General features: G+C 27.3%; 1 protein-coding gene across 9 annotated transcripts in view; it reads left to right on the top strand.

The window, feature by feature from the left end:
• Nucleotides 1-24,035, top strand: part of LOC126746053 (complexin) — a 361,290-nt gene that overhangs the window by 10,740 nt on the left and 326,515 nt on the right. For all 9 annotated transcript variants that reach the window (XM_050454151.1, XM_050454150.1, XM_050454149.1 and 6 more), the window contains exon 2: nucleotides 17,937-17,970. The gene's annotated coding sequence lies outside the window, so the exon portion shown is untranslated. The remainder of the gene's footprint in view (nucleotides 1-17,936; nucleotides 17,971-24,035) is intronic.

The following is a 24,035-nucleotide window of genomic DNA, read 5'->3' as shown; positions in this document are numbered from 1 at the left end:
TCCTGCTGCCCACCACCTTTATTAACCGAAAAAAAATTAAAAATTAATTTTTATGCTCTACAACACTTGATATCCCGCCTTTTATCCCAGCCAAGATTGATTGATGAAAACGCGACAAGAAACCCACTTTCGATTATTCAGCAAACTCATTTTTGGCGGCAAGTTCACCCCTTCCCCGCCCTCACCCTCGTCTCCTTCCCTTGAACATTAAAATGCTTTAAAACAAATTATGAGGGATAAGACCTGAAGGTTTCCATTACTTTATCCATTAAACCGGGAGTCGGTGGCGTTCTCGATCTGTCACAGGATAGACTTTTACATTTACCCTCTGAATAATTAACTTTGTTTTCTTTCCACGGTGTTTCAACGTTATTTATTGTTGAAAATTTATGTTGACTCGAAAATGAATTATTCGAAAATTCACGTCCCTCATCGATTTGTATAAAGTGTGACTCAGATTTCAATGTTACGTCCCTTTTTCGGAAATATTTATCATTTTAAACCTGAACCTTATTAAAAACAACATTCTTTTTCAGTCCTCATTAAGTCCTTAATACCATAATTTCATAAAAACTAAGCTCTTTGAGATATTTTGTACCAAAACATGCTATTTTCCAACCAAAACACGACAATACCAATTAGTAAATTTAATCCCTTTTAAAACCCAAATTTCCGCCTTAAGATAAGGCGAGATTTAATAATAGTTAAGTGCGGTACAGTACATGCTAAGAACATAATTAAACCGCAAACTGACAGGGCATACGAGAAGCCGTGAAATTTAAGCTGCAGCTGTCTTATTAACGAAGAGCCCATTTACATGAGCTATCTAGTGAAAGAGTCCACTTTATTTTTATAATATTAGAACTCATACAACTAAAAGCACCATCAAAGAAACTCTTATTTATATTTCACAAAAGGAAAACTCCGTTTCGATGCTTTCAACTTTTTCTCCATGCGATGTTTATAAACATATAAAAGCTCGAAACGAAATCAAAACTTTACAACCGCGTATTCGGAGAGGCGGAGTTCTCCGGGGAGTCGCGTCCTCTCGTATAACTCTATGGTTGTTTTTTTTTCGTCTTCATGGAGCTATCAATGATATCGATATCGTAAATTTCCCAAAGGAGTACACGGTCTGTAAGCAACACTTTCCAGTTATAATTAATGCATGGTGGTGCTCGGGGATGCGGATGAGAAAAATACTTTTCTGCTGCTTGTTTTGTGTGATCCAGCGACACGACTTCGATGTTGCTTTTCAGCGAGTTTCTTTTGAGAATCGTCCTTTTTTTTTGCTTCGGTTTGAGGTTACGAAATATGATTAAATGCATTTGAAGGATGGGAATAGAGTATCAAACTTAAAAATACTTTTAACTTTCGTATTTTGCATAGAGAATCTGCAGCTTTTCTTAAACAAATTTGGATCGAGCTAAATATAAATGACAAAAAACTTCTTGTTGAAAACATCTATCGTCCACCTAAAGGTGAACTAAACCTTTTTTATTCCGCTCTGGATAACATCCTGGTTGATTTTTTTGCTGCCTATGAGCACATAATACTTCTTAATCCAAATGTAAATACTTCATTGTTTAAAATTATTGAATTTTATGGCTTAAAACAATTCACATCAGAGCCGACAAGAGTGTCTGATACTTCTATGTCTCTGATTGATTTGATTTTTTCTAATATTGACCTCATAGAAATGTGGTGTAACACTTGTGGTATCAGGGATGTTGAGGTGTCGTATCACTTATTGCTATTTTGTGAAATTAATTTTAATATTTTTGAGCCACAAAGCTTTAGTTTTACATATAGAAACCTTCATAATATTGAACATTTACGTTTTCAGTGTGATCTAGAGCTAATACCATGGCAGTATGTATGTAGTATGTATACATATCATGCCTGAAATTGACTCTAAGGTTGATTTTTCACACAGTCTAAGATTTTAAGTTTAATTTAGTAGACCAGGATTTAGTAGAAAAAATTCTTCTAACTATAAAAAGTAAGGCATTTGGATCAGATAATTTAAATATTACTATTGTTACGCTTTGCTGTCTTGTGATTATTAACCCTCTTACCCATATTATAAATTGTTGTCTGGAGAAAAGCTATTTTCTCCAGTACAAAAAATTATTAAAATAATTAATTCAGGTGCTGTATCTTAGTTTGGTTTTAGTCAATTTCCACAAAAACGGTGATATTTACCGAGTTTTACTAAGAGCACCTTTTTATGTAAAAAGCATAAGAACATCATGATCTAATGCCCAAACGGGCAGAAATTAAAGTCTTAAAGAAATGGGCCTAAATTTACCAAATACCCCCCCTGATTCTGAAGCCCCTGGTAAATATTTATTTATTTAGTAGGTTCAAAAGAATAAACGTACTAACAATAATTTACCTCCCAAAATTGGTTGCGGTAGCTAAAGTAGTTCCGGAGCTATTAAAAAAAAAACTAGTTTTTTAAGCTAATTTTCAAAGCTTTTCCGGACCCATGTTTATATGAACTTTTGTTTTTCTTTTGACGTTTTCTATCTGCCCTAGAAGTTTCTAACATGATCAACGGAACACCCTGTATATTTTTTAATTATAGCAAAATCAAGAGCTAAAAAACCTTGTGCAAGCCGGCAATAATTACGTATTTAACGTATGTAGAAAAACCTTCATAATTTCCAAAGTTTTGAATTTTTTCCAATCATCCTCACTTTTTTATCAATATTTTGACCACACTCAACATTCTATGTAAAAATTTTCAAAAAAAAATCGGGTTTCTAAAATTAAATTAAAAATATAAACAAAATATACTTATCTTGCAAATTTTCTATACTTTTTTTATATAATTTCACGGTTTATTAATAGTCTGACAAACTGTTTTGAGAGATAACAAAAAATTCAAAAGTTACTTCTTTAAAATTAAAGGAGTGTGATCTTAATGTAAATTAATGATAAAAAATATACGAAAATCAAATATTTTAAATTATTAATTAATTTTGAGAATACCCTATTCCACTTCTCTTTTTAGCAAAGGAATCCATATATTATTAAAATCAACCGAAGAAGTAGCTAAGCATATATCTTCATTAAACATTATAAATGCACTTTCTTTTAGTTTACGTAATTTTTAAATTGGTTCCTTTGCTAAAATTAATCAAAGCATTCCAGTTTATTCTAATTCTATGGTTATTGTCGAATGCATGTGGTGAATTTTGGATTTTTGAAAATCATTGTTTTTTATGTAAGATTTATGCTCATTAATTTTTTTGGTAATGATTTACAGGTTTCTCCTATGTAAAATTTACCGCAAGTACAAGGAATTTTATATATTACATTTTTATTAAATTTATTTTCATTGAAAGCTTTAGTTTTTGTTAATAAATATCGTAATGTGTTTTGTGATTTAAAAATAGTTCTTATATAAATTTTTTTAACAAATTCTTTTTATCTTATCAGAAAATCCTGGAATAAATGGTAAAATAAGATTTGTCGTAAAAATTGGTTGATTCAATTTTATGCGTGGATTATCAAACTCTTTAAAGCAATTTTCCAAAAATTCTATAAAATAATTATTTTGTATTGAGATATTTTGAATAAAATCTTTTTCAGTTGTTAAATATTGATTATTACAAGTAATGTTAGCACGGTCATATAAACTTTTTACCACTCCTCTTTTTACCATTATTGGAAAATTAGGATTAAAATTAAAATATCTATTAGTATGAGTTGGTTTATGGTAAATTCTAGTTTTAAAATTGTGTAAATTTTTTTTAATTAAAATATCAAGAAAAGGAAGCTGACCATCCAGCCTCCTTTTCAACACAAACACACAATAAAATTAAGGTAAAATAAATAATGAATAAAACTTAAAATGACATAAAACAATTTAAACCTATAAAATAAAACGTATAATGATAAAACACAGAATATAAAATTTATATCACAGAATAAAGATAAAAAAGACAAATACTAAATCTCTAGAACAAATTTTCTCAAGAGCCTCTTAAATACGTTTAAACTATCACAGGATTTAAAGCTATCCGGTAACCTATTAAATTCTGTTAAGCCCCTATATAATATTGACTTAAAAGAAACAAAATATAAAAATAAAACTAATGGTACTAACCCACTATTTTAAAAAATAACTAGAAAAAAATAACAGTGATTCTAGTTATTATTTAAATTTAAGTAGAAATCATTGTTGAGATTAAGTAGTTAGAAAAAAAATAATGCTTTGCTTGTTTCTCCCATAAAAACACAACTGAGATAAAATATGTTTTAAATTGATAAAAAAAGGAAAAATCACAAACTTTAAAATCAATGTTTCAAAAAATAACTACAAGAAGATTCAACAGTGATTTTAGCTATAAATTTAATTTAAACAGAAGTCATTATCGAATTAAGTTGTTAAAGGACGAATACATGCTTTGCTTGTTTTTCCTACAAGAAATCAATGACAGAGCCTTCAAAATCACTGTTGTGATAAACACATATGATCAGTACATAATTTATTACATTTTGCAAGATAAACATTTTATTTATATCTAAAGGAATTGCATTCACACACTGATAAATTTTCTCAATAGCCTTCTAAACTGGTTTAAATTTTCACAGATTTTAACTTCAGTTGGCAACTTATTAAATTCAATAAGTCCCTTGCTGAGTACAGAATTCAACATCTGACTAGTATTCCATCTATCAAGGACAAAGTCTGTATTATTTTTGGTGCAATAATTGTGGACGTCTCCGAACACTCTTATTTTATCGCAGATATATGTGGGTAGTAGACGTTGTTTTAATTTAAAAATAAATACATACACACTAAACATATTCCTTTGCCTGACAGACATCATACCTAGCACACCTAACATAACAATAACAGCAGTGTATCGATTGCATTTTAGGATTAGTGTCATCTGTTTTAAATTACTTCAATGTTTCATCTTGTATTTAGATAGATTGAACAATAATATGGAGCAAAACTGCAAATGGGGAACAGCATTGGTATTATATAGCAGGAGCTTTGTATGCATTGATAAGTTTTTTCCAACTCCATTAATAAACCCAACTTTCTTCGAAAATTTTCTTATAACGTAATCTGCATGTACGATAAAATTCAAATTTGCATCCAAAATTGTACCCGAATACTTTATTTCTTTTTCGTAAAAAAATACTCTCTCCACCTACACTGATGTTCACATTGTCAATATTTATTTGATTATTTTTTGATTTTTTAGTAAAAAGCCAGCTGAAAATTTTGGTTAGATCACTATTTATATCAGTTACCATCTGATCAATATTGTTTCCTATTATATAAATTATTGCGTCATCTGCAAATAACACAGTTTTACATTTTTGTATAACTTTTACCATTACCATACATCATTTATATATAATAAGAACAATAATGGAACCAAAACTGTTCCCTGGGAACACCAAATACAACATTAAGGACCTATGAGGGCGTTTTTCTTTCTGTTGAGTTTATTAGTCCAACTTTAAAAGTTATTATTATAATAAAAGACAAAAAGTTTTATCTCAACAGAGATTTTCGTTATAAAATTTAAAAAGTAAACACAGTTTTAAATATTCTCCTTAAGAAATAAAAACGAAGGGAAATATCTCGTATATAGCAAAAAATCTAAAATCAAATTGAAATTTTGTGAACAATAATTTTAGCTATAAAGTTAATTTAAATAAAAATCACTGTCGAAATAAGTCGTTAAAAGATTAATATATGCTTTGCTTGTTTCTCCTACAATAAATCACTGACAGGGACATTTAGGCCTTCAAAATCACTGTTGTGATAAACACTTTTTACGGAAAAAACCTATTTCTTCACTGAGCAACTGAGTCTCTTATAAAATCACTGTTGCAGTAAATTATTTATTACGTCATGCAAAATAAACATTTTATTTATTTATATAATTTTTTATTTTAAAATTGCTAAGACCTTATATCACTGTTATAATAAATATTTATAAAAAAAAAATGGGGCATTAGGTTGAGGACTGAAAAACTTAAATAATCACTGTTATGATGAGAAATTTTACGTCAACAGGGATTTTAGCTATAAAATTAAAGTTAAATAAAGTTTTTGATAATTTCCTTAAGAAATAGGGTAATTATGAAACCTTACAACCCTAAAATGCTAAAAATGAAGAGAAGTTCTCGTATGCAGCGGGTTTAACTAAGAATTTAAAATTAAATTGTAATTTAATGATTTTTATTTTTAAACAGACATTTTTGGTCATCACTTGAGAACCACTGAAAATATTTCCATAGTTTTTTCATGAAACAGTAGTCGGATTCCTGAAGATGAGTATAAATGTAGAAATGTTAGTTTGAATTAAAGATTTGAGTAGTTATGGCTTTTTTGGTTGAACCACTTTTTTTTGCTAGTTTTTTTCTAAATTTTCACTTTTATCGCAAATATTTCCATGATATAATTAGATTTTTTTTTTAAATTACACATACAAAAATCCTAATTATTTTCGAATAATTTTATATACAAACATTTTTTGTATCTCAAACACTTTCTGAATTAAATGCGATTTAGTCATACAAGGTCCAAAACACACCAAATATGAACATTGTAAAGCCAAATTATAGTTTTACGGTTTTAAGACATTTTTTTATAAATTAGGGACCACTGGAAATATTTTTAAAATTTTTTCACGAAAAAGGATTCCTGAGGATGATTTTAAGTATAGAAACGTCATTCTGAATTAAACATTTGAATATTAAGGGCATTTTAGGTTCGGATACTTTTTTTGCTATTTTTTTTACCAATTTCTCACTTTTATTGTAAATATTTTAAGAAAATAAGTGGGATATTTTTAAAAGCGTTATATTATAAAAAAGGACGTTTATTTTCAAATAATTGCATATATAAATGTTTCTTGTACCTTTAAAAAATTTTAAGGTAAAAATTATTTTGTCAGCTAAATTAAAGATTATAAAACCAAATTGTATTTTCATGATTTTTAATTATTAACCGACATTTCTGGTCATAATTTGGGAACCATTAAATGTATTTTTATAATTTTTCCATGACAAAGTAGTTGAATTTCTGATGATATATTTGAGGGTAGAAAAGTCACTCTGAATGTAAAATTTGGCTAGTTAAGGCATTTTTGGATAAGTTTTTCTTTTTATTACCAAATTTTTATTCTTATTGCAAATATTTTTATAAAGTCATAAATTAAAAAAAAATAATTACACGTAAAAAAAGCCCAATTATTTTCGAACAATTTCATACAGAAACGTTTATTGTGTCTCAAAAACATTTTGAGTTTAAGGAAATTTAGTCATCCAAGGTTCAAAAGCCACCCAATTTGAAGATTTTAAAACCAAGTTGAATTTTCGTGATTTTTATTTTTTTACGGATATTTTTGTTCCTTATTGGGAAACTACTAATAATAAGTTTATAATTCTTTAACGAAAAAATAGCAGGATTCTTAAGGATAATTTTAAGTATAGAGACGTCACTCTAAATTTAAAATTTTGATATTAAAGGCGTTTTAGGTTGAAGCAATTTTTTAGTTACATCTTTAGTATATAAGGCCACACAAGCATGTTCTTGTAAATCCCGCATTTTTCCATAAAACAAACAAGAAATCCAGTTTTTGTCTATACATAAATAGTCTCTAAAGAATCTCTCTTTTTACAACACACGTCGTGGAAGTATCCGTTTCTCAACTACCTAAAGCATATTATACAACATTCAAATTACCACAATAACATCGATTGGAAAAGCAATTTAGCAAATCATCCCCGGCGATTGTGTTCGACAAAGCTCAACTTCTCCAATATATAAGGGAGGGAAAAGACGGAGGGTGGCGGAGATGTACGGATCTGATATAAGTGGTAAAGTTTCCTAATAAACAATGGTTTATAATAAATCCTCTCACTCTTATGACACTTGACCTCTTTAGAAAAGAAATGCGGCTACTGCTTTAACGTAGATCAGATTCCATTTAAACTATGCTAATTTACCATTTCCCTAATGTAATTAGACCGGGCATGACATCAGATACTAGTGTACACGAGCGTCTTTGTCCCACCGGTAAACCCCATTCTTGTTTTCCCTTTATCTAATTCGCTTTGAAATTTAATTCAGGTGCACCGTCGCACTGAAACTCTTACCTGTTTTAGACTTCTCCATATTATTTTCATTAGGGTGTCAGGGGGAAACATTGGAAATGATGTAGAAAAAAAGCCTGATATTCATAACAGAAGGGAGGGTGATAATCAAGAAACTCATGGAGTAATTTGAGAAAGTCAGAAGGAAGGAAAAGAATAAAGATGTCTTTCACTTAATAAAAAGAGAAAGTAGGAAAGGAAGAAAGGCGTTACTTATGTATGACCAATGGTGACCTAGATGTATTGGATCAAGTAGAAAGAAGAGAGTAGAAAGAAAAAAATAATATGGAGAACCCTGGAAAATTCATAAGAATTTGAAGGTGATTCCTGGAGAAAATATAGATCATGCAGTTGATAGCAAATTTTTAGAAAAATAATTGAACTTTTTAGAAAAAGTAATGGATCGACTCCAAGTGCCTGGAAAAATGTAAAAAATTATTCTAAGAACTTAAGACTCTTCGAAAAATGCATAAAAAATTAATTGAACTGCTTGGAATTAATTTGGAGTCCAATGGCGGAATGCTCAAGAGCAATTAACGTCCAAAAGAGGCACTGTTAATATATTAAGGCCAATTTAAGATCAATTAGGATACCTTGCCCAACATGATTCCGCTATAGAAGAAAGTATTTGTAAGTTTTCCTACACTAACGGATCAACATCTAAAAGGTCTTATTTACTCCACTCATAGCACAATCTGTGGCACAACAGCACCCTCCAGAAGTCCATCCATACCCCAGACATATACCGGCCTCATAGAAACTCTTGACAAACAAATCAAAGGTCAGAAAGTTCCCAACACCAGGTATATGAATAGGGACTATGGAAACATAATGCGACTAACTCCACAGAGGTGTGCTGATGGGATAGGGTAGGTAAATACATTCCTAAAAATAATCAAACCCCAAAAGCCTAAAAAAAAATAAATTGCATTACTATCAAACCCCAAATTCCATTTATAAAACTGTAAATCACACAACCCTTTCAAGCCGATACCAAAACCCATAAACTTTTGCCCGAATTTATATGAAATCCCATGTTACATGCTTAGGGCAAAATCTGCATGTAACAGGTACTATTTATATATATTTAGGTAATATTTAGGTAGGAGTGCCAAATTTACGGACGTCTATTTAGGCTTAGGACTATTAATTAAATTGCAGACTGGGAATTGAATAATAAAATTAAATTACACAAAAAACATAAAATCACATTTGAAAACTTTAATTTCGTGACATACTGAACAGTGCTGAAATCCACATCATAATGTCATTTGATTGATATTGGTTAAATGGATAGATCTTTTTAAAAAATTTAATAACTCTGATGGATGCCGAATTCAATGGCGGAATGCTCAAAGGCTTTTGACATTCAAATGAGGCACTGTAATTAATTAAGAACAGTTGTGCTTTTAAAAAGATCAGGTTACATGCATTTCTTATTTCAAGTTGAAATTAATGGGGTTGATTGAATTATATGATTGATTAAGTGCCTGGAAGAAAATAAAAAATTATTCCAGGAATATTAAACTCTTTTCAAAATGCCTGGAAAATTAAATAAACTTCTTCAAACATTTTGAAAAGCAACTCAAAAACAACGAATTAAATACCTCTGTTGGGTGCCGAATTCAATGACGGAATGCTCAAAGGCTTTCGATATTTGAATAAGGCATTGTAATTAATTAAAACTTACAGTTTTGCTTTTAAAAAGATCAGGTTACATGCATTTTTTATTTCAAGTTGAAATTAATGGAGTTCATTGAATGATGTGATTCATTAAGTGCCTGGAAGAAAGGGAAAAATTATTCCAGGAACTTGATACCCTTCGAAAATGCCTAAAAAATCAATTCAACTGATAGGGAATTTTTAAAAATCATCCCTGGATGCCTGGACGAAAATACAAAATTATTCCAGGAATATTAAACTCTTTTAAAAATGCCTGGAAAATTAAATAAACTTCTTGAAAATTTTTCAAAAGCAATTCAACAACAACGAATAAACTACCTCTGTTGGGTGCCGAATTCAATGACGGAATGCTCAAAGGCTTTCCACATTCGAATGAGGCACTGTATTTAATTAAGAACTTACAGTTGTGCTTTTAAAAAGATCATGTTACATGCATTTCTTATTTCAAGTTGAAATTAATAAAGTTGGTTGAATGATATGATTCATTAAGTGCCTGGAAGGAAATAAAAAAGTAATCCAGGAATATTAAACTCTTTTAAAAATACCTGGAAAATTAAATAAACTTCTTGACAATTTTTGAAAAGCAACTTAAAAATAATGAATTAAATACCTTTGGTGGGTGCCGAATTTAATGACGGAATGCTCAAAGGCTTTCGACATGCGAACAAGGCACTGTTATTAATTAAGAACTTACTGTTTTGGTTTTAAAAAGGTCAAGTTAGATGCATTGTTTATTTCAAGTTTAAATTATTGGAATGAATTGAATGATATGATTCATTAAGTGCCTGGAAGAAAGTGAAAAATTATTCCAGGAACTTGATACCCTTCGAAAAATGCCTGAAAAATCAATTCAACTGATAGGAAATTTTTGAAAACCATCCCTGAGTGCCTGGAAGAAAATATAAAATTATTCCAGGAATATTAAACTCTTGTAAAATTGCCTGGAAAATGAAATAAACTTCTTGAAACATTTTGAAAAGCAACTTAAAAACAATGAATTAAATACCTCTGTTGGGTGCCGAATTAAATGGCGAAATGCTCAAAGGCTTCCGACATTCATTTGAGGCACTGTTATTAGTTTTGCTTTTATAAAAATCAGGTTATACGAAAGGAATGGAGTTGATTGTTTCTGGAAGAAATTGAAAAATTATTCCAAAAATATAATAATAATATAATATAATATTATTTATTTAGCAAACATGCTACATACATATCATAAAAAAAATTATTTAAATTTTACACAGACACTTAATTGTTATATGCTGCGTTTCACTTTATTGGCGAATTATTAACACTCGATTGTCCTGCTAAGTAATTATAATTACAAGATTAAACGAACTTACCTAAGTGAAGTTTGATCTTGATTATAGGAAGGTCTCGTCGAAGTAAATAAATGTCTTGTAGTACCTAAGCGTCGATACCCCCAATTTACCTGCAAAAAGATCAATAGATGGAAAACCAAATATCTGGCCTATTCTCTGAAATGCTTGATCAGAAATGGACCATTCTGTCCCTATTTTGAGATGACGGGACGCGCTATCCGCTTCAACATTCTCCTTTGAAGGAATATATGTCGCACGAATAACTATATTTCTTTGTTCGCACCATTGCCAAATCTGCCTTGATAGGGCATTTAACTTAGGGAGTATACTACCCATACGATTAACGTATGACAAGGCAGTAGTGTTGTCCACTATGCATAAAATGTTGCAATTATTAAGGTGACTCGCGTAACATTTCAGACCAAAAAATAAGGCTAACAGTTCCAAAAAAAGTAATGTGATTTTTTGCCTCAGAAACGAAAAAATTACATTAAAGCCAATAATAGGAATTATCTTCTGTGAGTTTAGAAATTTTCCAGACAATATTTTAAATTTTCTTAATTTTTTTTTTATGGTTATATAAAGTGATTTAATTTTTTCAAGAAAAATTTCGGGAATTTTTGGAAAAATAGAGCTTCCGAAGAAAAAGAGATCTTTAAAGCTCTAAATTAACAAAGAAACCTTCAATGCAAAAATTTGAAGAAAATATATTTTCGAACTTATTTTTGATTTATGGACTATTAGAGCTCAAAGAAAAAATCCGATTTGCTGGGTTGACAAAATCTGAATTCCCTTAAAAATAATTTATTTTTAGTCAATAAATATGACAAGTTTTTGTATATTTTCTTTATTATTTTTAAACATTAACGTTGTTTATTTTTTCAGGTAGTTAAAACCCTATTTTATGACAAACAATTTATTACAACTGCCTGTTAAATGGGCAAAATTTAAATAAAATTAAATCAATAAATAAATTAAATAAATTAAAAATTAAAATTTCAAATGAAATTGTCTTTTCAAAATAGATCTTCAAATGACTGGAAGAATTAAAAAACTATAATAAAACTTGAATAAAAAAATAATGAATAAATATGAAGTCTTAAAATATCCCAACTACTTTGTGTGAAAAATCACTATTTAAAAAAATAAATGGCCAGGACGAAAAATAAACTATCTTTCATTTTTAAAAATGTATCATTTTAAATGCATAGAAAAAACCTTTATCCTTAAATAAAAAGAAACCCTTCAGAAAATGATTGGAAGAGTGATCCTTGCAGCAAATATTGTATCTGAGAGATTTCAACTAAGATAACTGATAAAAACCTGGAAAAAAATGAATCAATGATACCGAACAGGAAAAAGACATAATATTAATATTCCAATAAAGACACCAGTCTTGCCTGGAACGTTCCAAGTACTATACATATAATCTCTAAAAAATGTCCGCAGAAAGTTATGAACGAACTTAGGCAAGTTCCAGAAGTCAAACATACCCTAAACCAACCCATTAACTCGACACCAATGGCGGAATAGTTTGTTACATAAGCCACAATGTTAACTTTACCATAATGGATTCTACTAGTTTAGGAAGTCCTGGATCGAGGGGTTAGTTAAACTTCGCCTTTTGTTTGCACGTCCCACCGCCAATAACGAGACATTTAATCAAATAAAGAACGTAATTTTCTTTCGTTTAAGTGCGGTTAAATCGGACGGGAGAGTCGTTGATTTCCCTTACTATTCTCCTTTGTAAACTCACACTTACACTCCCTTAACGTAGTTAACAAAACAAAATCGATAGCAAGGAGTAATCCGGAGAGTTGAGAGTCTTCAGTCCCAAAAAGGGAGTAGACAGATTGCCAGTAATTAAGTGTATTAGACTTAGAGCTCCGGCTGCTATCCAGCTAATTAATGAAATTTACGCTTTAGCTTGACGGGATCGGATTTGAATGTATTCTGCAAACGACAACTGATTTAATGCTATTTTCCGTCGTTGGGATTTGCTAAATATAAACAAGAAGAGAAGAGAAGAATAAAAGCTTCAGAACTCCGTCATTTTCAATCTCTGAAAACCTCACATTCAATATTTAAAAGAAGTATCAGACAATGTAATCGCATATGTAGCTTAGTATCTATTAAGCTATCACATATGTTCAGACATTAGTTATGTATAGGGGAAGGGGGCTCTTACAAGGAAATAAAAGTATTAATTACAAGGAAAACTCATTAATTTTCTTTGTCAAAGGTGTTTGATATAATTAAGGAAATAGCCTTCAAGAATTGCTGGAAGGAGAGCTAGTAGCAGATTTTTTGAAGATCTTATTGGTTGGTTGGCTAATGTGAGGCTTAGAGGAAACTTAGTGAGTTAAAGGCTAAAGTTTCTAAAAAAATGTCTTTACCGATAAGTTTCTTTATAAATACAAACGCTTTTATATTATTGGTTAGCTTTTCAATCTGTTGAAAGCTTCTTAATATTGTGAAAAGCTTTAAGAAAATCGTATTAGTTAGAAAACGTGTGTAACTATTTTATTGACTTTAGGTTTATATGAAAACTAATAAGTCCTTGTAAGTGTAACGGTTTTGCTGTGGTAATGTTAACTGCCAGGAAGAAAATTTCAACTTGTTCAGGATCTTGAAACACGTAAAAAATCACTTTAACTGCCTGAAAAAATTTGAAAAAGACAACAACTCCCTGGAAAAATTTTAAAGTTTGTCCAGGAGCTTAAAGTATGTTAAAAACCTTTTGGAAAGCATAGTATTCAATAAGTTTGAAACACTTAAATAAATTATTTAAAGTATTTGTAAAAGTTTGATAAATTGTCTGGATAAATGACTTCAACTGTTTCACAAAAAAAAATTGTTTCAGAAATAGAAGCGCCTGGAAACATTATTTCAGGAACTTGACACCTGTGAAAAATTTCCTGAAAAATTAATTGAACTGCTTGAAAAAATTTGAACACTAACCTCAACTGCCTCAAATATGTCCAAAACTGCCTCGAAAAATTAGTCTAACTATTCCAGAAATTATATTTAAACTGTCTAAAAAAACTAAAAAAGTAACCTTAATTGCCTGAAAGAAATTTTTAATTTTTCCAGGAGCTTGAAGCTTATGAAAAATCGTTTCAACTGCCTAGAAAAAATACGCCACTTGCCTAGAAAAATTATTATTATTGAAATACTTGAAAAATTACTTGCAGTAATTGGAACAGTCTAAAGAGTGACCTCGATTGTCTGAAAAAATGTTTGAAAAATGAAATGAAAAATTATTCCAGAAACTTAAAACCCATGAAAAAGTGCTTAAAAATATTATTTGAATGGCTTAAAAAAATGCTAATAAGTGCCTGAGTGAGAAAAAGAATGTAAAAAAATATTCCAGCAACTTGAGACTATTTAAAAAATATCTGAAAATTGCCTCGAAAAATTTGAAAAATTATTCCTTAAATGTGAAACCTTAAAAAATTGCCTAATAAATATCAAATGCCTGGAATATGACCAAAACTGCCTTAAAAATTATTGTGAAAAGAAAACTAAAAAAAAAGTATTATGAGAAACATTAAAAAACTATTTCAGAAATATTAAAAAAAAACTTATTTCAACTTCCTAAAAAATGTTGAAAAAAACTTCTACTGCCTGGAAAATTTATTCCATAAGTTTAAAACACTTATGACTGAAAAAATTTGAAAGATGATCCCGACTGTCTGGAAAAATGACCGCACCTGTTTAAAAAAAAATAAAAAACTATTCCAGGAACTTAAAACCCTTTGAGAAATGCCTAAGAAAGTATTTAAACTACTTGGAAAAATTTGAAAAGTGCCTGGAAAAATGTAAAAATTTATTCCATAAACTTGAAACTCTTCGAAAAATGCCTGAAATCGTACTTGAACTATTAGGAAAAATTTGAAAAGTAACCACGAGTGTCCTTTATGAGCGACTTTAAGTGCATGGAAGAGTCTGAAAATTTTATCCAGGAATTTGAAACTCATCGAATAATGCCTGAAAACGTAATTGAACTGTCGGAAAAAATTTAAAAAGTGCATGAAAAAATGTGAATTGTTTTTTCTAGGAACTTGAAATTCCTTAAAAAAAATGTCTGAAAAATTAACTGAACTACTTGAAAATTTTTTGAAAAATGCCTCGAAAAATGTGAAAAATTAATTTAGGACCGTGAAACCTTCAAAAATTTGCCTGAAAAACTTAATTGAACTATTAGGGAAAATTTGAAAAGTATCGTCGAGTGTCCTTTTCGAGCGACTCCAAGTGCGAGGAAGAGCCTGAAAAATTCATCCAGAAACTTGAACTATTTGAAAAGTGTCTAAAAAGAATGTCAAAAAATATTTCAGCAACTTGCAACTATTTAAAAAATGCCTGAAAAATTAATTGAACTACTTGAAAATGTTTAGAAATATTAAAAAAAAAATGATTTCAACTTCCTGAAAAATATTCCATAAAAACCTGAACTGCCTAGAAAATTGTCCAATAATTTAAAACACTTGAAAAATTAATAAAAATTTTTGGAAAAATTTGTAAGATTACCCCAATTGTCTGGAAAAATGACCGTAACTGTTTAAAAAAAAAACTATTCCAGGAACTTAAAACCCTTTGAGAAATGCCTAAGAAATTATTTAAACTACTTGGAAAAATTTGAAAAGTGCCTGAAAAATTTAAAAATTTATTCCAGGAGCCTGAAACTCTTCGAAAAATACCTGAAATCTTAATTGAACTATTAGGAAAAATTTTAAAAGTATCGAGTGTTCTTTTCGAGCGACTCCAAATGCGTGGAAGAGCCTGAAAAATTATTCCAGAAACTTGAACTATTTAAAAAGTGTCTGAAAAATTAATTCAACTGCCTGGAAAAATTTAAAAAATTATTCCATAAACTGAATAGCCCTAAAAAATGCCTAAAAAATTAAAGTGCCTGGAATACCTATTTAACAAATCCAAAAAAAAGATTTACTCTACTGAAAAAATTAATTGAACAGCTTGAAATAAATTTCAATAAGTACCTGAGTGCCTAAAAAGAATGTCAAAAAATATTCCAGCAACTTGAAACTATTTAAAAAATGCCTGAAATCTTAATTAAACTATTAGGAAAAGTTTGAAAAGTAACCACGAGTGTCATTTATGAGCGACTCTAAGTGTATGGAAGAGTCTGAAAATTTTATCCAGGAATTTGAAACTCATCGAAAAATGCCTGAAAACGTAATTGAACCGTAATTTAATTCAGGAACGAAACCTTTAAAAATTTGCCTGAAAAACTATTGAACTATTAGGGAAAATTTGAAAAGTATCGAGTGTCCTTTTGAAAATTGACTCCAAATGCCTGGAAGAGCCTGAAAAATTATTCCATAAACTTAATAGCCCTAAAAAGTGTCTGGAATATCTATTTCACAAATCTAAAAAAATGATTTATTCCATTGAACAAATTAATTGAACAGTTTGAAAAAAATATCAATATATACCTGAGTGCCTAAAAAGAATGTCAAAAAATATTTCAGTAACTTGAAACTATTTAAAAAATTCCTGAAAAATTAATTGAACTACTTGAAAAAATGTAAAAATATTTAGAAATATTAAAAAAAAACTTATTTCAACTTCCTAAAAAATGTTGAAAAAAACTTCAACTGCCTGGAAAATTTGTTCCATAAATTTAAAACACTTGAAAAATTAATTAAAATTTTGACTGTCTGGAAAAATTACCGTAATTGTTTAAAAAAGAATAAAAAACTATTCTAGGAAGTTAAAACCCCTTGAAAAATGCCTAAGAAATTATTTAAACTACCTGGAAAAATTTGAAAATTGCCTGGAAAAATATAAAAATTGATTCCATGAACTTGAAACTCTTCGAAAATTACCTGAAATCTTAATTAAACTATTAGGAAAAATGTGAAAAGTAACTCCGAGTGTCCTTTTTGAGCGACTCCAAGTGCCTAGAAAAGCCTGAAAAATTATTCCACAAACTTAAACTACTTAAAAAGTGTCTGAACAATTAATTCAACTGCCTGGAAAAATTTGAAAAATTATTCCATAAACTTAATAGCTCTAAAAAGTGCCTAAAAAATTTAATGCGCCTGGAATATCTATACTGCTATCTACCTACTACCTGAAAAATTTTGAAGGTAAAATTTTGCTTGGAAAAATGACCACACCTGTCCGAATTATTTGTAAAGGTTTGAAAGGTGGTGATCCAACTACCTGGAAAAATGTGAAAAATTACTCAAATTGCTTGAAAAAAATTGAAAAATTATTCTAGAAACCGAAGCCATTCTGGAAAATTTGAAAAAGTAAAAAAATGACCCTAAGTGCCTAGAAAAAAAGGTGATAAATGACCCCAAATGCCTGTAAGTAATGAAAAATTATTCCAGGATTCAAAACCATCTGAGTAATTATTTTAGCTTCAGTAGTGTGTGAAAAAATAAAAAATATTCCAGGAACTGGAAATACATATAAACCACCTTAGTCCTTTGGAAAAATGAAAAAAAATTAAAATCATCTTAGACGATAGTTTCAAGGGCTTTACCAAAATTAGTAACAATTTTTTTTTCAGAAATATTTGGAATTTTTTAAAACTATTTCTAAGGAACCTGTGATGCTTTTTTCGTCAAAATTTTAATAATTTTTAAACTTCTGAACTTGGTAAACCCAAGAATTCAAGAATATCTCAGAAAAATCTTTTATTTTTAAGGAACACTATTTACGTGCATAACTTAAATGTATTCAACGCCCACTTTCATACGCCTAATCACTTTATGCTTTTTCATTGTACATTAACAAAATTAATATTTACTAATTTTTTTTCAGGTCTTAAGAGCACAAAATTACCAACTGACTAACGGTAAGTTTAAATTAAAGTTTTCCGTGTACAAACTGTAAAGTTTCCCTCCGTAACACCGCCATGTAATGCTACTTAAAAACTAGTAAAACCGCCATATCTCGGAGATAATAAGGCTTATGCGAAGTCGAAGCCGTTTAGGCTAAAAGTGAGAAAAGTCAGGCAAAATTTATATTTAAACTTTCAAGTATAAGCTACAGTTAATTTATTTATAAGTTAAGTGAAGGTTTATAGTAAAAGTGCCTTGGAAATTACATTTTTACTTGTTTGTCGTTTATTTACTTTAATGAGAGCTAAACTAAGTAAAAGTAATTTCAGAAAATATCACATTAACTTTATGGCTACTATTAATGAATAACTGTGGTTAATCACTGTTTAATTTAGATAATTAAATACTTAGTAGGCATTAATTTTTAAATTAACGATTTTTTATTGATAGTTTATAATTAATATGATAATATTAAAATTTAATTCTGTTTTAATTGAGATACAAAGGGCTTTTATCGTTAAGATAAAATATATTTAATTTATATGCTTAATTATTTGAATTTGAACAAAATTGGGTTTTTTAAAATTATAATCATGTAATAAACTTATATTTTTTTTTAACTGGTTTACTCTACTTAGGATGTTTTAATTTAGGGAATATTTAAATTAAAAATGTTTTCATATTGAGAATTGAGATCAGATTTAATTACACAATATTTTAATATTTAAAAAATTTAATTTAAAGTATTATAAATCAGAGTAAATTTAGTTAAAATGCTTATTAATATTGAAAATTATCGGACAATTTTTTTTTTTAGTAATATTACTCGTAAAAAATATTTTCGCATTAGGATACGTAATTTTAGATTTTTATTTTAACTAAGAAAACGGTTTACTTACATTAAAGTAAGTTAATTTAACATTAAAATCAGCAGCAGAATTTATTAAAAATTAGTTTAAATAAATTTTCGTTTATTATTTAAAATATACTTAAAATTACAGCAAATTTAATTTAAATGTTTATTTAATATTACTATGAAATGATAATTTTGTATTAAGTTATATTAGCTAAGTTTAATTTACTTAACTGAAGTTGCCTCTTTTTGCTCTCTGCATTGCTTTCTTTTTAATTTTAAAATCATATTCAAATCAGATTAATTTAAATATAAATTATACTTAAAATTAAAATCAATTTAATTAAAAATAATGTTAAGAAATATCTTTTTTTTTTAAGAATTTAATAAATCATTTTATTTTTTTTAAAATGGCGTATTATGAATTATAATCATATAATAAATTTATATGATAATTTTGTATTAAACTACGTAATATTATATTTTTTATCTTAGCTGATTAAATCAATTCCCTTAACTTAAAAAAATTAATTATAATTTGTTTGTGAACTTTAACTTTGTTTTAATATTTAAAATAAATCTTTAAATTTATGCAAAGTTACACTTTAGAATTAATGTTAAATTTATCAAATTTTATTCTAAATTAACCTTTAATTAAATCGTTTTTTTCTAGTCGTATTAAAAAATTACATTTTTTAAATAATATTTAGAGTATATTGTTAAATATACTTAAAATTACAGTTAGTTTAAGTAAAATTAATGTGAAAATTATCAGATTTTAGTTTAAATTAATTTTAATTTAAATCTAACTGAGGTATTTAACCTAAAGTACTTTAGTTTAATATTACAATTTTTAGAATTTATTTAAAAATTAGTATAATTAATTTCTGTTTTGGTTAATATTAATTTAAATTTGGCCTAAATATTCAAGAAATAATAATAAATATACTTAAAATTACAGTCAATTTAGTTAAAAATAATGTTAAGAAATATCAAATTTTTTTAAGAATTAATTTCTAAGTAAATCATTTTATTTTTTCTAATATTATTTTTTTTAAATATAAATTATAGTCGTGTATTAAATTTCTATGATAATTTTATATTAAACTTATTACGTATATTATATTTTTTACCTTAGCTGGTTAATTCAATTTCCTTAACTTCAAGTAACTCGATTTAATTTAAAAATTATTAAAAGGATTTAAAATTCGTTTATTAACTTTAAATTAATATTAACTTTAATTTTGGGTTAATATTTAAAATAAATTTATGCAAAGTTACAGTTAATTTTATTAACATTAATGTTAAATTTATTAAATTTTACTCTAAATTAACTTTTAATTAAATCATTTTTTTTCTAGTCGTGTTAAAAAATTACATTTTTTAAATTATAATTATTAACTGAGCTTTTAAAGTTCAAAGCATATTGTTAAATATACTCAAAATTAGAGTTAATTTAAGTGAAATTAATGTAAAAGTTATCAGATTTTACTTTAAATCTAACCGAAATACTTAACCTAAAGTACCTTAGTTATTATTACAATTTTCAGAATTAATTTAAAATCAGTTTAATTAATTTCTGTTTTGGTTAATATTAATTTACATGTTGCCTAAATATTCAAGAAATATTAATAAATATACTTAAAATGACACTCAATTTAATTACAATTAATACTAAACTTATCAGATTTTACTTTAAATTAATTTTTAATTAAAACCATTTTTTTTCTGACCTGGAAAGGAAAAAATGGTATTTTTTAAATTGTAATCATACATTAAACTTATATATCATTTTAATTGATTAACTTTATTTTAAATATTTTAATTTAAATTGTTTATATTAAAAAACATATTCAGGTGTAATCTCGAAATATTTCAGCATAAATATTATGTATCAGAGTTATTTTAATTAAAATGTTTGTTTAATATTAAAAATTATCGGATACATTTTTTTAATGACAATTTTATATTAAGTTACTACATAAATGTATATTTTTAAATTTTGAAGTTAATTTAATCGACCTACTAAAAGCGCTTCAGTTTAATATGAAAATGATCAGCTTAAATAATTTTTTGGCATATTTCCATGCAGTTTTTAAGTACGGAAAAAAATATCCAGAGACTAGGGAAAAACAGACACAAATCGAAGCTCTTTTGTCATCGAAAAGGCGAACGGTTCTTATTATTTTTACGTAATACGCGAACGTTTCGGCCAATTGAGCAGAAGAGATTTAAGCCAAAAAGCTCCCCCGGCTAAATTTTGAGCTCCCAAAGGTGGAACTGTATTAAGCCAGTTAAGCATGTGGTTTGTTTGATCAGCCACTACAATAACTTTGTTACCAGAGCGGGTAATCAGCTCGCATCAAAGGGTTTTGCATAAATTATAAATAGACTCTCCGGAGTTTTCGGAGTTTAGGTTTTTCGGGAACTTATTAATATCTTCATCATTTCCATTCAATTTATTATAACATAAAAATACTTGTTTTATCAATAATTATGCCTCTATATCTAATAAATCAACAGAGCTTGTTAAAATATCACTTCTGCAAAAACTCGTTATGCCATCGATCCCAAATATTGTGTTTATTGCCAGCACAATACAGCCCTGTTGTTTCAAAAAACAAGAGTTATTTACCCCCATTAAAAATGAAACGGAGCGACAGCAAATTAATTAAAATGATCCAAAACATATTTATTAAAACGTCTAAGGTACATTAAATTAACTTTCTTATTTAATTCGTGTTTAACATAGACCAGTCTCAGTTGCTCCTTTAATTAGAAACTTTTAGGAAACTTTATTTGCAGCACTCCTAATAATTACTATCAAAAGGGAACCTCGAAGCAAGTAAGCGAAGCGAACTGAATCAATAAAAGGCCACGTGAAGTTTCAATTTAATTATAAGTTAGACATATAAATCACTAAAACAGAAGGGTATATTATAAAAATAAAATATCCAGCTAAAATACACATCTGACATGTAACATAATGTATTTTAAATCCCATACCGTTCTGCTCGTATATTAATACTATAATATTCCATAACATAAATCTCGTTTCTGTGACGTAAATCTAAAATAATCCGGAACGCAGCTGCAGAGAATCCGGTATAAAGTGACGAGATTTAAGGGCGGCCTGATTAAATTATTTCTAAAAGCAAAAATGCCCCTGGAGATAAAAGCTTCGCCTTAATAAGGGTTTTAAATACTAAGTGACTAGTATTAAAAGAAGTACACTTTCGAAGATGGATCTCATACCCACTTTAGTTATGCTTACCCAAGACAGTTATTTAAAAATTACCGGTATTTGGCACCAATAAATTGGTAAAAAAGCAGTTTTTGATACCTAATGGAACGCAAACTTTTAAAGCATGTTAATTTACAGTGTATTTAATTAAAATTGCGTAAGGCTTGGGTTATTTAAATTATTTTCTTATTTAGTATCTTATGATGTATTCTAAAGAATTGACCTTTACTGCTACTTAAGTAAATACAAAATGTTATTTACAATTTACTTTATTTAAAGTATCTTAATTTAATTTTAATTGAAATAAATTTGCAAATCTTTTTGGGCAATTTTAATTATTTCAAAAACTTAAGTAATATTACATGTTAAACTAATTAATTTTCTGCTTTTGTAATCGACTGACTTACTCCATTGAGAGTTTCCTAATTTGAAATGAATCTAAATTAAATTGCCTTTTAATGTTTATTTAATTTTAAAATATTTTATTAACTGATTTATTTGAGGTAGATTTACTTAAAATTGTATTTTATTATTAAAATAGGCTCTTATAATTTTGCTATGTTTTAATTTTACTTCATCAGATTAAAACAAATATACCTTTATTGAGAATTAAATAGAAACAAAATTTCAAATAAAATAATTTAATTATTATCCAATTGAAATTATATGTGAGTTATGCACATTTAACTTTCATGATTTTATATTAAGCTACGCAATTTTATAATTTGTTTGTTAATTTTATATTTTAGATTTAATTGCCGTTTACTGTTAAAATTTATCAGATTAAGTTTTGGAATATTTAATTTAATTTTGTATTTAGGTAATTTAAGTGACGTAAAAGCACGTTAATTCAAAGTAAAATGTAAAGTAATTCATATACTAAAACAATTAAATCTATTTAAAATTGAAAATTAATAGAGATATTAGTTTATTTTAATTATTTTATTATTTAAACAACTTTAGTGATAATTTTAGAATTAATTGCATTATTTTTAAATTTGTTGATGAATTTAATCGGCTTAAGATTTAGAATAAATTTAAATTTAATTACGTTTTAATGACGCTAGTTTAATTGTTATTAATTATCAGATTTAATTTTAAATTATTTTGTTATTTGGATAATTTAAGTAATATATACTTTAGTTGGAGTAAGCCTAATTAATATTGTGTTTTAATATAAGAAATTAGCTAATATAATCTCGCGTTATCTTAATTAATTTTTTATTTATTAACCTGTTTCATTAAATTAAAAAAACTTAATTTTACTAGTAAATTAATAAGGATAAGACACCTTTTAGAAATATAAATAAACTCAATTAAAATTGCATTTTAATATTAAAAAATATCGAGTTAATTATTACATTATTTTTAAATTTTAACAATTAAGGTGATAATTTTATATTAAACTTTGTAATTTTATTCTGCGTAGTATATAAACGAATTACTCCATTAAATTGTGAGTGATTTTAATTAAAACTTCAATTTAATATTAAAAAATTGCTGTTTTAAGCTAGGATTATCCTAATTAATATCTATCTTAATTATGTTTCTTAATTTAGAGTAAATTAAAATTGAATAGTCTTTCATTGATTAAAATTATAGGAGTTAAATTAATTTTTTTTCTGAGATTATTTAAGTGATTTTTGTATTAAACTACGTAATTGCTTAAGAATATGCTTCAATTGAAGCATTTTAATTTAAAGTAAATTTAATCAAAATTTATTAACATTAAAATTTGCTTATAAATATTAAAAATTATTAAATTCAATCTCAATTTTTTATTTAACATCGTTTAAGTAATACTTTTATATTAAACTGCCTAATTCTAAAGTTTGTTTATAAATTTACTTTATTTATGGTTTATGAAATTAAATTAAATTTAAATGCAATTACGTTTTAACATTAAAAATTATCAGATTTTATTTTTATATCATTGATGTAATATTTACCCTATATTTAAGGCAGCTTGATTTAAAGTACAT

Source organism: Anthonomus grandis, chromosome 17, assembly GCF_022605725.1.
Source record: "Anthonomus grandis grandis chromosome 17, icAntGran1.3, whole genome shotgun sequence".
NCBI classification, from domain to species: domain Eukaryota; kingdom Metazoa; phylum Arthropoda; class Insecta; order Coleoptera; family Curculionidae; genus Anthonomus; species Anthonomus grandis.
The sequence above is the reverse complement of the archived record's forward strand: the minus strand, read 5'-3'. Positions and strand labels throughout refer to the sequence as shown.